Below are 16301 nucleotides of genomic sequence, written 5' to 3'. Positions count from 1 at the left end.
CTTAGTAACCACGGAGTGAGGGCATGTGGGAGAGAGAAAAGAGGGAAAAACGAAAGAGCTCATCACCGAGAACCTCTGGACCGCAGGTCTGATGGAACGCAACATGAGGATGGTCCCTTAAAAATGTCCAAAGTTACCATTTTGGTAAAAACGTCAGCAATGTGTAATATGCAAAAACCTGAGAATGACAGTTCAGCATCACAGCATCATTCTGCTCCACTCCCCTGGCAAACGTATGCCATGTCCACACATTCTTCATTCTCTGATACTCCCTGCACATCGGATAGCTGCAAGCCTCAGAAACTTCAGCAAAAGGGAACTTGCTGGAAGGCTGCCAAACAGCATGCAGAATCCACAGGATGACTAAAGAAGTAAGCTTGGAAAATGGTCAGGAACAAGGCTGGACAGCAGGAAGAACGGCTTCAGGACAGAGCCGCTGGCTCTGCTTCCATTGGAAACTCAAGGCCAAGACCGACATGGACTCTGAACACCAGAGGGCATCTTCTCTCAGCTGTTCCTGCATCTTTGTACCACTCTCTGGGCATGTAAAGTCCAGGCTGGAAGGTCCTGTCCCTCATTCTGGCTGTCAAGGGCCAGGGACGGGGAGACTCTCTCAGTTTCAGGCTCTGTACTGTAAGGACAACCCTGCCTCCCTCCCCTGCTTCGCCCCCGCTCTCCCCAACCCTACAAGACTCACACCAATGGAGGAGGCTCTGAAACTAGAAAGTAGGTGTGGTTTGGGGCAGTCAAACAATGATATTTGGATGACAGTTGGTGTGGGAAGTTGGAGATGGAGGCAACAAAGACAAAGGAGGAATAAACTCAGCAGACAGCAAATCTAAACTCCATGTAATTTAGACAGGGTCTGTCTTTAAATGTGTAAAGACACTGAAATGAAAAGAATGAATCCAACTGTGAGATCTCCTTGATTGACTACAAAAGATACCTCTAAAAAAAAAAAAAAAAATGACAGTCCTACCTTCCTTGAACAGTGTTATAAAAGATTTCAAGAAACAGGCTATTGAAAGCACACCTCAACCACACCTTGGAATTAAAAGTCAAACAAATTTAATGTTGATCATGTGTTTGTCTACATGCTAGATATGAATCAAATTTATGATATAGTAAAGTTGCATTTTTAACATAATCCAGGTATGTTTTATGCTATCATACATTAGTGCCTATTTTATAATTCAGGAATATTTTATTCTATAATACATTAGTGCCTATTTTATAATCCATGTACTTAGTACGTTTATACCTATTTTATGACCTCAAATGTAAGTTTATTACTTGTATGATTATAAAAGTTTGTAGATGTTGTGGTTTTACATATATTTTATATTCTTAGTCTGGTTTGTAATTTCTCTCAAACAAGAGTATAACCCCCAAAGCATTTAAGACTGACCCTGCCTCCTGCAAGAATCTACATGATGGCATGGTCTCCAGAGACACAGAGCAAAAATGGAGGCCTGGCCACATGCCATGGATACTTTTATACAAAATTTGATTTATTATCATAATAAAATGATCAGGTTTTTTGGCTGGTTTTTCCCTGAACCTATAACTTTACAAAATTACAAACGCCTATGGGGTTTTCCATAGTTTGTATTTTCCAAAATAACATGTTCTAGTAATGTATTGGGGCTATGATGGACATTTCTGTTGACCAATATAGGAAGAGGCTATAAGGAATGCGTAGAGGAGGAAAAGCTGAGTAGAAAGCAAGCCTGGGCTCCACTACTCACCTGGGTTAATGGATTATACCAAAGCAGATTGCAAGGAAGTATTTCAAATTGGTCTTTCCCCAGCCTTGCTTTTCTATTGCACTGGCCCCAAATGCCTGCCTCCTGAGAGTTCTCCAGGAGCTCAACGTTCTGCTCTGCCTATGCTGTGCTTTTGAGGTGAGTTGATGACAGAAGTAATTCTGGAATATACCTCAAACTCATGGCACAAAAACATGATTTGCATTTTCATAATTGCCACAATCTAAAAGTCTACAGTCTTGGTAGGATGGACTGATTTGTGTCACACCAAAATTCATATGTTGAAGTCCTAACCTCCTCTCAGAATGTGGCCATGTTTGAAGGTAGGGCTTTTAAAGAAGTAATTTAGTTAAATGAGGTCAGTTTCTCAAGGCTGCCCACATTCCCTGGCTCATGGCCCCTTCCTATCCTCATCAAAGCCAACAACGTCACATGTGTCTGATGCTGCTTTCTTTATCACATCTCTCTCTGACCACAAATGGGAAAGGTTCTCTGCTTTTAAGGACTCCAGTGATTAGGACCAGCAGGGTAATCCAGGAGACTTTTAATTTTTGGAGACTTCTGATTTGCAACCTTGATATGGTTTGGACCTGTGTCTCTGCACAAATCACACATTCAACTGTAATCAACTATAATCCCTATAGCTAGAGGTGGGGCCTGATGGGAGGTGACTGGATCATAGGGATGGATCCTTCATAAATGGTTTAGCTCCATCCCCTTGATGCTGTTCTCTTGATGGTGAGTGAGTTCTTACAAGATCTGGTTGTTTAAAAGTGTGTAGCACCTCCCCCACTTTTCTCTCTCTCTCTTTTCCTCCTGCTCCAGTCATGTGAAGTACTTCACTCCTTTGCCTTTCACCATAATTGGAAGCTTCCTGAGGCCTCCCTAGAAACAGAAGCCATTATGCTTCCTGTACAGCCTGCAAAACCATGAGCCAACTAATTCTCTTTTCTTTATAAATTACTCAGGCTCAGGTATTTCTTTATAGCCGTGTAAGAACAGACTAATACAAACCTTAATTCGATCTGCTATGTGACTGCTACTGCCATGTAACTTAACATATTCACCTGTTCCAGAAATGAGGATTTGGACATCTTTAATAGATGCCAGGAGAGAGTGGGCCATTTTTCTGCCTTCCACACTATATTACCTTGAAATGACAGAAGCTTAACATACTTAAAGTTTATTTACCTCTCACCCCAAACTTACTGAGGTTCACATGTTTTCTCCTTGGTGCCTCGTGTCCACATGGTGACTCAGGAATCTGGGTTATTTTCATCATGGGGCCATCATGTCAGGACTCTCCATTTCCAGGAATGTTTTAGATTCTTGTGCAGCAGGAAAAAAAAACAAGATGGGATATTTTAAGGCCCAAGACTGTAATTGGGAAACATGGTTTCTGTCCTTGATTTCATTTGCCAATTCTGATAGCAGATTTATTATTCCCAAACTCAGTTATGTTGATAGGAGTCTTCTCTGCCTAACAAGATTGTTTATGCCTGAAACTCTACATTTGTCTTGCCACTTCCTCCCAAGATTTAAGTCCTGCATCTGAACTCCAGCCTGATGACTAGGATTCGGCATGGGCCTGATGGTCATACATCTCCTTCAGGCCCAAGATCTATATATCCACTTCCATAAATAGCATCCGCACCTCAAACTGTCCAGAACTAAACTCGTGGACCCACACGAACTTAGTGTTCCTCCAAGGGACTATTTGTCCATTTGCTCCAGCCTAAAAATCCTTGTCACTCCTTGTCCCTTCTGCCCATATCCAATCACCATGACCTGGTGACTTTTAAAAGTTGTGGTAAAATATGTGTAACACAAAATTGACCATCTTAGGTAATTTTATCTCTGTAGCCTCTCACTGAATCCATCACTTTCCACACGTCAACAGCAATGACACAAGTCCAAGACAGCATCTCTTGACCAGAGATGCTGGACCAGAGATTACAGACTGTGTCAGTTTTTTTTCTGACATCCCGGCTCCTTTTCCCTTCTAACCCATAAATCACCAGCCAGAATGACTTTTCAAAACACACATGATGCTCCCTGTCACACACATGTGCATGCGCGCGCGCGCACACACACACACACACACACACACCCTCCAATCCACTATTTTTAATGTGGCCTTAGTAGAGCTCTGCATGATCTAGCGCTTTCCCCAGGCTACCCACTCCTGGTACTTTGTTCTGCAACCTGGTCTTTATTTTTATATTTATTTATTTTGAGATGGAGTCTTGCTCTGTCACCCAGGCTGGAGTGCAGTGGCATGATCTCAGCTCACTGCAACCTCTACCTCCCAGGTTCAAGTAGTTCTCCTGCCTCAGCCTCCCAAGTAACTGCGATTATAGGCATTCACCACCATGCCCAGTTAATTTTATATTTTTAGTAGAGACAGGGCTTGACCATGTTAGCCAGGCTGGTCTTGAACTCCTGACCTCAAGTGATCCTCCCACCTTGGCCTCCCAAAGTGCTGGGATTGCAGGTGTGAGCCACCAAGCCCGGCCAGCAGCCGGTCTTTAAAGGTCCAGGACTTCTTTTTCCCCAGACTTCTTTTTGCCTTGGGGTTTTCCTCTTGCTCTTCCTTCAACCTGGAACACCATCCATTCTCCTCTTTACCTAGATCGTCTTCTCTTTCTCTCTTCCTCCTGCTCCAGCCATGTGAAGTGCCTCGCTCTCTGTTGCCTTCCATCGTGATTGGAAGCTTCCTGAGGACTCCTCGGAAGCAGAAGCCACTCTGCTTCCTGTACGGCCTGTGGAACCCTGAGCCAATTGATCTTCAGAGCTTTGTTCAAACATCACTACTTCAAGGACATCTTCCCCACGCCCTGCAGACCACATCAGCCCCCACTCCTACTCTCATACCACTGTGTCATATGAATGTCATACTGCTGCCACAGGCAGGTTTCCCAGGAACAAACTTTAAAAGGAAGGAAGTTCTGAGACATGCTACAACATGGACAAACCCTGAAAATACCTATGTGAAAATACCTATGTAAAACCCTATGTGAAATAAATCCGTTACAAAAGAGCCAATATTGAATGATTCCACTTATATGAGGTATCTATAGCAAGGAAACTCATAGAGACAGAAAATAGATTAGAAGTTACCAGGGGTGGGTGGGGTGCGGCGTCTCATGCCTGCAATCCCAGCACCTTGGGAGGCTGAAGTGGGTGGATCACTTGAGGTCAGGAGTTCAAGACCAGCCTGGCCAATGTGGCGAAACCCTGTCTCTACAAAAATTAGCCGGACGTGGAGGTGGGTGCTTGTAATCCCAGCTACTCAAGAGGCTGAGGCAGGAGAATTGCTTGAACCCAGGAAGCGGAGGTTGCAGTCAGCCGAGATCACGCCACTGCACTCCAGCCTGGGTGACAGAGCAAGACTCTCTCGCCAAAAAAAAAAAAAAAAGAAATTACCAGGGGTGGCCTGGCACAGTGGCTGACTCCTATAATCCCAGCGCTTTGAGAGGCTGAGGCAGGTGGATTGCTTGAGCCCAGGAGTTTGACACCAGCCTGCGCAACATGGCAAGACTCTGTCTCTACAAAAAAAAAAAAAAATGCAAACAATTAGCTGGGCATGGTGGTGTGTGCCTGTAGTCTCAGCTACCCAGGAGGCTGAGGTGGGAAGATCACCTGAGCCCAGGAAGTCAAAGCTGCAATGAGCTGTGTGTCACTGCACTCCAGCATGGGCAACAGAGTGACACCCTGTTTAAAAAAAAAAAAAGAAGAAGAAGAAGAGGAAGAGGAGGAAGAGGAGGAAGGAGGAGGAGAAGGAGGAGGAGAAGTTGTTTTCAGGGGCCGAGGAACAAGAAAATGAGGAGTTATTGTTTCAATAATATAGTTTCTGTTGGGGTTGATAAAAATGTTTTGGAACTAGATGGTGGTGATAGTTGCACAACTCTGTGAATATAATTAATGCCACTAACTTGCATGCTCCAAAATGACTAAAATGACAAAAATAAATATTTACCACGAAAAAAAAAAAAAAAAGAGAGTGTGAAAGAATAGAGGGAAAGGGAGGTGGTTTCTTGATGATCCCTGTTTTTCAATACCAAAAATCTAATTAGAGATCCACTGGTTTCTGCCTACATAGCCTGCAGCATCTTTTTCTTACAGTAAAAAGTAAGACTCAGGTCTTACCTTCTGATTCTGAGCAAGAAAATCAGAAGGGAAGCCACTCTCAGAAATCCGTCAGCAGGGAGGGCTTGCTGGCAGCTCCACTGAGCTGCTGCCTTCTTTTTAGTGTATTCGCCACTTGTAGGAGAAGAAAAGCCCTGTGCGCTTCAACTATGACTTTCTTTTAAGTGTTCTTTTTACTAGGCAGTAGTCCATTAAATTAGATTTAATTAAAGTTGATTTGATTGATGAACTAAGGTCTCATAGTCTCTCCAAAGATAACATAGGTTTGTGTCATCGATCCAAAAACCTCTCACATTTTGGCAACCATGTGGCAAAATGATTTATTTCCTTAGTAAAACCAGGCAATACTATTGATCTAGAGAAACATCACTTCAGTCATTCCTACGTAGTAGAGGTTCTTAACTGTTATTAAATCAGCTGTTCACTGGCTGACACATCACAAATTGAAACTACACACACAAATCACACGACTGAACTTGAAAAGCCAAACCTGTTTTTATTACAGCATGGAAACTAGAAATGGGATTTCACTCTGCCGAGGTTATCACATGGAAATAAAAAGAAATGCAAAACATTCCTCCTTTTAAAAATAATAAATAGCATAAATCATGTGGACAGCTGACTGTTACATGGTAACATTCCTGTGGGTTTTGCACTAATAAGAAGCTGAATTAAATTGATACCTGTGCATTCTCCTATACAGTTCAAGGAAATTAATTTAGCTCTCCACCTGTGTGAACAAAATGCTTTTGAAATATTAACTATCTGATTCTTATCACTAAAAAACATTTCCTTTACACCTATATGCACATAGGACTTTGCTAAGCACTTTCTAAGCAATTCAGACTGATGGATTATATAATCTAAAAATGCAGTTTTCCTATTAAAAAGACAACCTGGAACTTGTTTATTTAAGTGCGAAGCAGCACTGACTTTTTTAAAAGTTGGATTATTTCTGGTCATAAAAATGTGGGGAGGTCTTATTTCATACGAAAGATGTGTCTTGCCAGACCTTGTATAATTCGAACTTGCATAATTCAAGAATGATTTTCTCAAGGGAATAAATATAAAATAAGACAGATGTATTCTCAGAGCACATTTACAAGTTATAACATATTTTTTGCTTTAAAGCTGTTTTTCCTGTTCCCAGCATTACATCTAATATTTCATGGAGTGCTGTCTCCCATATTAACTGCACCATGGTTCAGAGTAGTCGTTTTCCGTCCTTCCTGGTGTCTTATCACATATAACTTCCCTTCAAATGCTGTTGATTTGGGGGAACATTTTTCAATGTAAACTCTTGCATCCCTATTTTGTGAACATTTGAATGACATCGTTATGAGTTGTAAAAATACTTTGCATAATAATAACCGTGAATGCTAAAACAATAGCATAATAGTAACTAAAATCACTCGCAGGAGTCCCAACATGCAAACAACAGCATGGTTCATTGAATCTTGCAAAACTGGGTTGGTTTATCTGTTTACCAGCTCAAATGATCATGTTGCAAAAGTATAAGCAAAGACTACAATATTCACTCTGCCTATCAGCTTTAAAAAAATTACATGACTCTTGATAATTTGTTTTAACCTGGTGGATTAACATCTCTCTCTCTTTTTTTTTTTTTCTTTTTTTTGAGACAGAGTCTGGCTCTGTTGCGCAGGCTAGAGTACAGTGGCGTGATCTCTGCTCACTGCAATCTCCACCTCTTTGGTTCAAGTGATTCTCATGCCTCAGCCTCCCAAGTAGCTGAGACTGCAGGCACATGCTAACATGCCTAGCTAATTTTTTGTATTTTTAGTAGAGACAGGGTTTCACCATGTTGGCCAGGCTGGTCTTGAACTCCTGACCTCAAGTGATCAGCTCACCTCGGCCTCCCAAAGTGCTGGGATTACAGGTATGAGCCACCGCACCCGGCCCAGATTAACATCATTTTAATCTTTATGCAAAGTAAGATTTTACTGGTACTTTTACATGGATGTTTTTGAGTTTACATATTCCAAACTTGCAGAAACAGATTATTTTCACTTCTAACCTAGTGTGTCCTCCTCTGATGGATTAAAGCCAACCATCAACTGACCTCCACATGGATCTACTTTCACTTTTACTTTCCATTTACGTACAAAATGTGGTAGGATCTGGATGGGCATCCGTAGCAGGTACAGTTAGTTGTATCTGCTTTTACTCTAATCTCCATCTTCTTCCTACTGAACAAAACCTTACTTTTGTTCAGTTATGTACCCCTCTGCGTGGCTTAAAGGAAGATGATCCCAATGTAACCTCCAGGGTGAGACCCTGAGAAGTCTAAGGCAATCATGGGGGTCCCAGGCCCCTCACCAGTGTAAGACTGGGTAGGCATATGGTGCACTTCTGTCTGTTGATATAAAATGTGAAATCTGCTTGGGGACAGGGGTGGGAAAGGCATATGGGAAATGTTTCTTCACTTCTTAGAAAGAGACAGTGGAAGTTTGGAAGGGAATGGTCCTTTTTCCTCTGGATGCAGTTGTGTCCAAATATGATGCCTAGAATTACAATCCATCTTGATGCCAACCTGAGAATGAGACCAACACTCAGAAGAGAGCAGAGGCAAAAGCGTCACAGAGATGTGGATCCTGAGGCCCACCCTACCTCTAGACTCCTCTTAGTGTGAGATCATTGGTTCATTATTAAGTCAATTTAAGTTTTCTATTCCTTCATCCTCCAGTCTACCTGACATAGCACCTCTTTCTGTCTTCATTAGCTAACACTCCTGGAAATCAGTATGTGTCCACTCAGTTTCCCATTGGTGAGCTACATAGTGTTGGGGGGCAAAAAATGAAAGTATGGCTCTTGAGTCTGCTGAGTGCTTTTAAAAATTGAAAGGCCTCAGAACCAAGGCCCTTCTAACCTAGTCTTGTTCCTCTCTCTGCCAAGTACAGGGAGCAACTCTCTCTGGAATTTCCTTATCTGACCACGAAAGCTTCTTAACAAAGGCACAACTGCCTTCTATCCTGATATGGTTTGGAGGTCTGTCCCCTCCAAATCTCATGTTGAAACTTGATCACCAATGTTGGAGGTGGGACCTAGTGGGAAGTGTTTGGATCTGGGGGTGGATTCTTCATGAAGGGCTTGGTGCCATCCTCACAGTAAGTGAGTTCTTACTCTTAGCTCCCATGAGAACTCCCTGACACCCTCTGTCTCTCTCTCTTGCTTCCTTCTTCCCACTATGTGATGCTGGCTCCCCTTCCCCTCTGCCATGAGACGAAGCTTCCTGAGGCCCTCACCAGGAGCAGACGCTGGCACCATGCTTTTTCTACGGCTTGCAAAACCATGAGCCAAATACACCTGTTTTCTTTATAAATTACCCAGCCTCAAGTATTTCTTTATAGCAACACAAACAGACTAAGATATATCCCCTCCCTGAAATCTCATTAAAAAAGAAGACTGAAAAATGCAAGCACACCTGAATAGACTTTTTCACAAGACAATGCTTGCTTCTCAAGTTCATTCAAATTCCAAAAAGAATCATTTACAAGTTCATTTCTGTGTCCCTGGTCCAGTCATTCTCCTGAACAATGAGGTACTGGTCCTCAAAAGAATTGTCTTCATCTCACATCTCTTCCTTCCCCTAAGGAAAAACGTATATAAGCTTCTGTGCCCCACTAGGGAGGTGATTTCCTCCCCATGCCTCCCACATTAATAAGTGTGTATGGATTTTTTTCCCTACCAATCTGCCTTTTGTCAGTTGATTTTCAATGACTCTTCAGAGAGCAAGGGGGAAGTTTTCCCTTTGCTCCCACAGTAGACACAAAGCTTAGAGTATGGACCATCTCAGGACCTCAGTGATAAACTGCAGCATATCACCTCTTGGAAACAAAACCAAGACATGATATATTAAAAACATCTGTTAGGATAAGAGCACTTAAAAAAAGAAAAACAAACTCTGAACTAAAATACACATATGAGGAAGGAAACAGCAGATTCACCCAAGCACAAAATAAAAACTATCTAGAGCAAACATGAGAAATTCAGAAAATCCAGCAGAAATCTGTCAAAGCTATTCATCTGCCTTTCTTTTCTCCAGTCCACTTTGTTATGAGTAAACTTTCAAAAGAAGTGATTCCAACTCACTGTACCAGCCTACTGTAATCTTGACCCTTGTCCTCAACCTTGGAAAATTCCTTGACCCTTATGGCAAGAGGAGTCTTTCAGTTGATTAATTAATTGGAGTGGAAACTATGCATATAGGCAACTTTTGGGAAGTTTAGGTGTAAACAATAGCAGAAATATAGGATAAGTGTTAGAGGGTAAGTGGACTATTTAAGAATATCAATGTTTTATTTATTTATAATATTTTTTAAATGGGGATGGGGGGGGTCTCACTATGTTGCTCAGGCTGGTCTTGAACTCCTGGCCTCAAGGGATCCTCTGCCACAGCCACTCAAAGTGCTGGGATTACAGATGTAAGCCACTGTGCCCAGCTGAGGACATCAACATTGTAAACATATTCTCCACTTGTAGAGAGTATTCAGACTTTTTCTATTTATTAAAAATTATAAATTTGATTTTAAACTTTAAGTCATTTATTATATACAGGTTAACATCTAACACTGTACTCTCAAAAAGCTTATAATTTTCAAGCCCAGAGGATCCACCGGTAACAAAATAACATCCCTGCCCTGGTGAGACTTACATTCTAAAGATTTGGCAGGGTACAGGAAAAAGAGGTGAAGAGAAACAAATATCAAACAAATGTATAAAAATCAGGTGGTAGGAAAATAAGAATAAAGCATGTAATGTCAGATGTTAAAGTGGTGGGTAGAGACCTGAGGAAAATAAAGGAATTTGTGGGCACGACTATGTGGGAGGAAACTATTACAGATACAGGAGCATCAGACGCAAAGGCCTTGAGAAGATATTTGCTTAGAATATTGAAGAGGCAGCAAGCAGTCCAGGAGGGCATGAGCAGTGTGTGACAGCTAAAGAGAGTGGTCATAAGTGATACCAGAGAGAGTAGAGGCGGGGAAAGACTGTGCAGGGTGTTGTGAGTTATTACAAGGATTTTGAGTTTTAACCTGAATAAAGAAAACCCTGGAAGATTTTGAGAAGATGAGAGTCATAATTAGACTTAAAATCTTAGAAGCATCATTCTAGTTTCCATATTGAAAATAGATCGTGATGCAACAATCAAAAAGAGGGATGTCAGTTCAGAGATGATTACAAAAACTCAAGGCAGAGACCATGGCAGCTTGGACCAGGGTGACAGTGGTTGAGATGGTGACAGATGGTCAAGTTATGGAGTTATGGGTATACTTTGCAGGGAACTCCAACAGGATTTGCTGATGATTACACGTAGAGTGGGGCGGGAAGAAGAGAATAAAGTTTTTTGCCTAATAACTGAAAGAATGGATTACACTTTTGGAGATGACGACACCTGTTGGACAAGCAGGTTAGAGGGGTGGAAGGGTCAGTTTTGGAAACATTGGTTTTGAAATATCGATTAGATTTCTGTCTCTGCTAGTTAATTGTGAGTCACAAACCACCTCAAAACTCAATAGCATATAAGACACAAAAAGCACAGTGCATAAAAGAAAAAACAATACATGTTGTTGAGAATTCAGAATTCAAAATGGTAAGCCACAAAATAGAAGAAAAAATTCACAACACATATATCTAACAAATAACCTGTATCTAGAATCTATAAAGAGCTCTAATAATTCAAGAATATGAAGATAATTTTAAAAGGAGCAAAAGATTTCAACAGTCACAAAAAGAGGATAGACAAATGGCCAATAGGCACATGAAAAGGTATTCAACATTATTAGTCCTCAGGGAAATGAATTAAAACTACAATGAGGGCTACGTGCAGCAGTTCACACCTATGATCCTAGCACATTGGGGTATCTAGGCTAAAGATATAAGTGGGTGGATTGCTTGAGCCCAGGAGTTTGAGACCAGCCTGGACAACGTGGCGAAACCCCATCTCTATCAAAAAAATTAGCTGGGCATGGTGGCAAGCACCTGTAGTCCCAGTTACTTGGGAGGCTGAGGTGGGAGGATGGCTTGAGCCCAGGAGGCAAAGGTTGCAGTGAGCCAAAATCTCACCACTGCACTCCAGCCTGGGTGACAGAGTAAGACCGTGTCTCAAACAAACAAACAAACATAGCAAAAAAAACTACAATGAGATACCCCTACCTACTCCATGAGAATGGTTAAAATTTAAAAGACTGACAATGCCAAGTATTTGAGATCACCAATGTATACACGGTCAAAACTCACTGAACCTTTTAAATGTATGCAATTTATACTATGCAAATTAAATCTAAAATTAATTTTTTAAAAACTCAATGGGTTAAAGCTATAATTCTTACAGTTCACGAGTCTGGGGGTTAAATGAGAGTCAGCTGCTTAGGGGTTGGCTCAGCCAATCTCAGCTGGATTTGTGATCCACTCTAACAGGGCTTGACTGAAGTTCTTTAGGAAGCTCTGCTGCAAATTTCTCATCCTATCCTTTTTTTTTTCTTTTTTTGAGACGGAGTTTTGCTCTTGTTGCCCAGGCTGGAGTGCAATGGTGCAATCTCAGCTCATCGCAACCTCCGCCTCCTGGGTTCAAGTGATTCTCCTGTCTCAGCCTCCCGAGTAGCTGGGATTACAGGCATGTGCCAACGCGCCCTGCCTTCTCATTCTCTCAGGGCCAGAGGGTTAGCCTAACCTTGTGCTTCTCATGGTAGTAGAAGAAGTACAAGAGACAATAGTGGAAATACACAAGTATTCTTGAGGACCAGGCTTAGTACGTGCACACTGATGGGGTTCAGAATATCCTACCCCAAAATATGGCACCTTGGCATTTGAGAAAACAGCAGAAGCAGGAAGATCGCTCTCATTCCTCCCTCACTCTTCTCCCCTGAAGCAGGTCATAAAACCTAGGAAGGTCACTCTCTGACCTTCTCCTGCCCTTCTATTGTGAAGCAGATCGTAAGACCCTCATTCAAGAGATACCCTTCATATACCCAGAGAAAAGGAAACATCCTTATCTCTGAAGACACAGGGACACAGAGAAAAATCCGAATGTACAAGCCTCGCGAAGCTCCTCCCAGTTTAGTACTAGCAGATCACACCCTTTTGTCCTCCAGTCATATTTCTCCATGATTGTCCTCTCTTCCTACACCTAAGCATAAAAATACACACGTTTAACTGTTTCTTCAGAAGGCTCCCAAGTCACACAAAACTTATACTAAACACACGTTTTTGCTTTTGTCTTTTTAATCTGTCTTTTGTTATAGGGGCCTCAGTCATGAACATAGTGATAGGTGAGAAAAAGATATTTCCTTTCCCTACAATACATTGAATTTGGCTTCATCCTGTCAAGCAAGTGACAGATTAAGCCCAGATTCCACTGGGTGGCAGGAAGAGTAGATCCTGCCTCTCAGTGAGAGGGAACACAGAGTCACAAGGCAAAGGCTGTGGACATCATGCAATCAACCTCAACATCCAAATGGGGATGTCACACATCCTGGAAATATGTGTCTAGGCTAAATATATAATGTTATGGTTGTCAGAATGGGAAGGTATCCGAGGCTGTAGGGGCCAATGGGAAACCTCTCCTTCACCCTCTGAGGGTTTACTGAAAAATCAACTCATAAAAGACTGGTTAACTGGAGAAAAGGCAAATGAATTTATTTAATGTATACACATAGGGAGAACCACCGAGGGATTGCCCACCCATCAACAGCGTTCAGAAACTTACACACCATCCTGGTGGAGCAGGTTACAGGAGGGGAGGGAAGAGCGATTCTGTTGAGGAGATTACTAGGGAGGATGAGTGGCTCAGGGAACAGAGATGAACTTGTATGAACTTGTACATTTTCTTGGAAAAGGTTCTGTTCAGGTGTGATTACACTCTTGGTCTTACAGAGAGGGGAAGAAGAAACAATTGTTCCTTTTGGCAGGTCTAGATCTTAGGCAGATAAAGATTTGGGGAGAGACGTCAGGAGTGGGGAGATATCAGAGAGACCGTGAGGCTTCCTCAGTTTAGCATGTAAAAGCACCACATTTGGGGGTATGCGCTTCTGACCCCTAACAAGGCCATGTGACTAAAACAATCACCTAGAGAATGAGCAATGACAGAGATGAGAAGAGAGTCAAGGTTGGGGAGATGACAGGAGCCAATGGTGGACACTGAAGTGGGGTGCCAGTGCTGATAAACTCAAGAGAGAACACAGGTAAGAAAGTGTCTTCAAAAAGGAGGGGGCATGATCAACTGTGGTGATTACTGTCCATGAAATAAATAAAACTGCAGTCACTGCCTGGTCCTTCTTGAATAGTCACTTCATTATGGTTACATCAGTGTGTTCAACTAGGATGCAGTTCAAATGTAAAAAAGAAACTCTGTCCTGTCATACACGCCCAGCCGGGTAGATGAACCAGGTGAGATTAGCTGAGCCCAGCCAGAACTATATCTTTTGCTATATTCATTCCTTTATAGATGCTGAGGTCATTTCCAACATTAGTAGATCTATAGTCTAATTATTTATGTAACAAGTATTTATTGGGGGCCATTTTGTCATACACTGTTCTAAGCAATGAGGCTTAGAAAAGAAAATAAGAGTAGATATCCAGCTGTCATAGAGTTTGTTTCAGTGGAGAGAACAAACAAGAAACATAAACAAGTACACATATAAATGAGCAAGTAATTTCAGATAGTGGTGAGTGCTGGGATGAGGATAAAGCACATTGATGACTGGTGATGGGAGGGTGACTGGGGGAAGTATTTTTGATCATATGGTCAGGGGAGGTTTCTCCAAGGAGATGATAGTTGGCTCAGATCTAAGTTATTCAAATTAGACAAATCCTTAGAGAGTTTTATTATAGTTTTTGACCCTCCGCCAATGCTAGACTGATACTCAGCAAGGAGAATTCCAGCATCATCTCCTATTCTCTACCACTCTGAGGAGAGATGTCAATAAAATGGGACAGTAGGCATACCAAGAGAGGTATACCAGATGCCTCCTGGACCATGGGACCTCAAATCTGCGCTTCTCTGGCCAAAGAAGAATCCTTTACAAGAATTGTACCTAGTCAAAGCTATTCAAAAAACAGAAAGGTCTTCTTTGACTCACCAACTGTGTTTTTGTTCTGTGACATGAAGAAAGGAAGGTATTACACTCTGCAGAAGGAAAAATCATGATTGACTCAGAGGGCCCTTGACTGGTCATGACCTTCCCACTTTCTGCTATCAGAGAAAGGAAATGAGGTGCCAAGTGTTATGTTTTACATCTCCCTGAGACCCATTAGCAAACTCAGATGGTTGGAATAGGTATTGGAATGAAGACACTAGCTCAAAGGGACAAAAGAACTTAGCCAATGTTACTTGGTTAATAAGTGACAACACTAGAATATGAACCAAGGACTGGCTGTTTCCAGAGCCCCGTGTTCTCTCAACTAAGTGTCTCTGCCAGGCCGCCACACTGGATATTAGAAAATAAAAACCATTCAAAGATACAGGGCAGAACCAATTCATCTGTGGAGTTCTTCCAAAGGAAAAAAGAGTGAGAGTAAGATCAATAATGCCATGTTGCATTTTCAACGATGGGCAGTGAGAACAGCACACAAGAATTTATAGAAAAAGAAGGTATGTGTATTCCCTGGGGCTGGAAAGTTGTTAGACATTAATAGCAAGAAAATTGTTAAGAAGCTGACAAGAGGCAAAGGAAATGTCCTTGCTTTCTCCCTGCAAAAACCTCCTTGAAGGAGATGTGAGGGAGAACACAGGATGGAAAATTGAAGCAGATTTGGGATAGAGAAAAAAAAAGAAAAAACAAACCCCACAGGAGGGAAATATGAGAAAGCTTGAAAGAAAGCAATATGAAATAAAACAATTTTGTAGTAAAAAGGAAAATAAGCATAGCTGTTGTAAGAAAAGCAGGATAGTTAATTAACAAGGGGGATAAAAATGTCCTGCAGATAATATTTATCATCCTTCCCAGTTTTCCTGTGGCTTTATTTGTGCCCATCTGTTGGCCTGATCTTTTCCAAGTGTCTGTTGCCACATATACAGGCCATTAATTTATTGAAAATATTACTGAAATCAGATTGCTTCTGGCCTTCTTGTTGTTTTAACTTTTTTTTTAAAAAAAGTGTTTGTTTGTTTGCCTGTTTGTGTTTACATTTGGCAAATAGGGAAACATAGCCTTTCCAACCCATAGCATAAGAAAATATGGGCGGGAAACTCTCTATTCAGAAGCATATTTCTCTACATTTGCAAACCAATTTTGCCACATGTACTTGTACATACATTCTTCTTCCCCTGGGGTGAGAAATCTAAAGCTGAAACATTCTGACAAGAACAAAGAAAGCAATTGCAATACTGTATTTATTTGCCTTAGGAAAGAACTTAGCAAAATGGAT

The 16301-nt window shown here is 41.6% G+C and overlaps 1 long non-coding RNA gene across 3 annotated transcripts in view; it reads right to left on the bottom strand.

Moving 5' to 3' along the window:
• LOC144336465 (uncharacterized) overlaps positions 1-16301 on the bottom strand; it is a 146585-nt gene that overhangs the window by 4590 nt on the left and 125694 nt on the right. For all 3 annotated transcript variants that reach the window (XR_013408291.1, XR_013408292.1, XR_013408290.1), the window contains one exon: positions 2976-3094. This is a non-coding gene — a long non-coding RNA (uncharacterized LOC144336465). The remainder of the gene's footprint in view (positions 1-2975; positions 3095-16301) is intronic.

The sequence above is a fragment of the Macaca mulatta genome, chromosome 18 (assembly GCF_049350105.2).
Source record: "Macaca mulatta isolate MMU2019108-1 chromosome 18, T2T-MMU8v2.0, whole genome shotgun sequence".
Taxonomy (NCBI): Eukaryota; Metazoa; Chordata; class Mammalia; order Primates; family Cercopithecidae; genus Macaca; species Macaca mulatta.
Note: the sequence above shows the minus strand (reverse complement) of the source record. Positions and strands in the feature narration are given on the sequence as shown.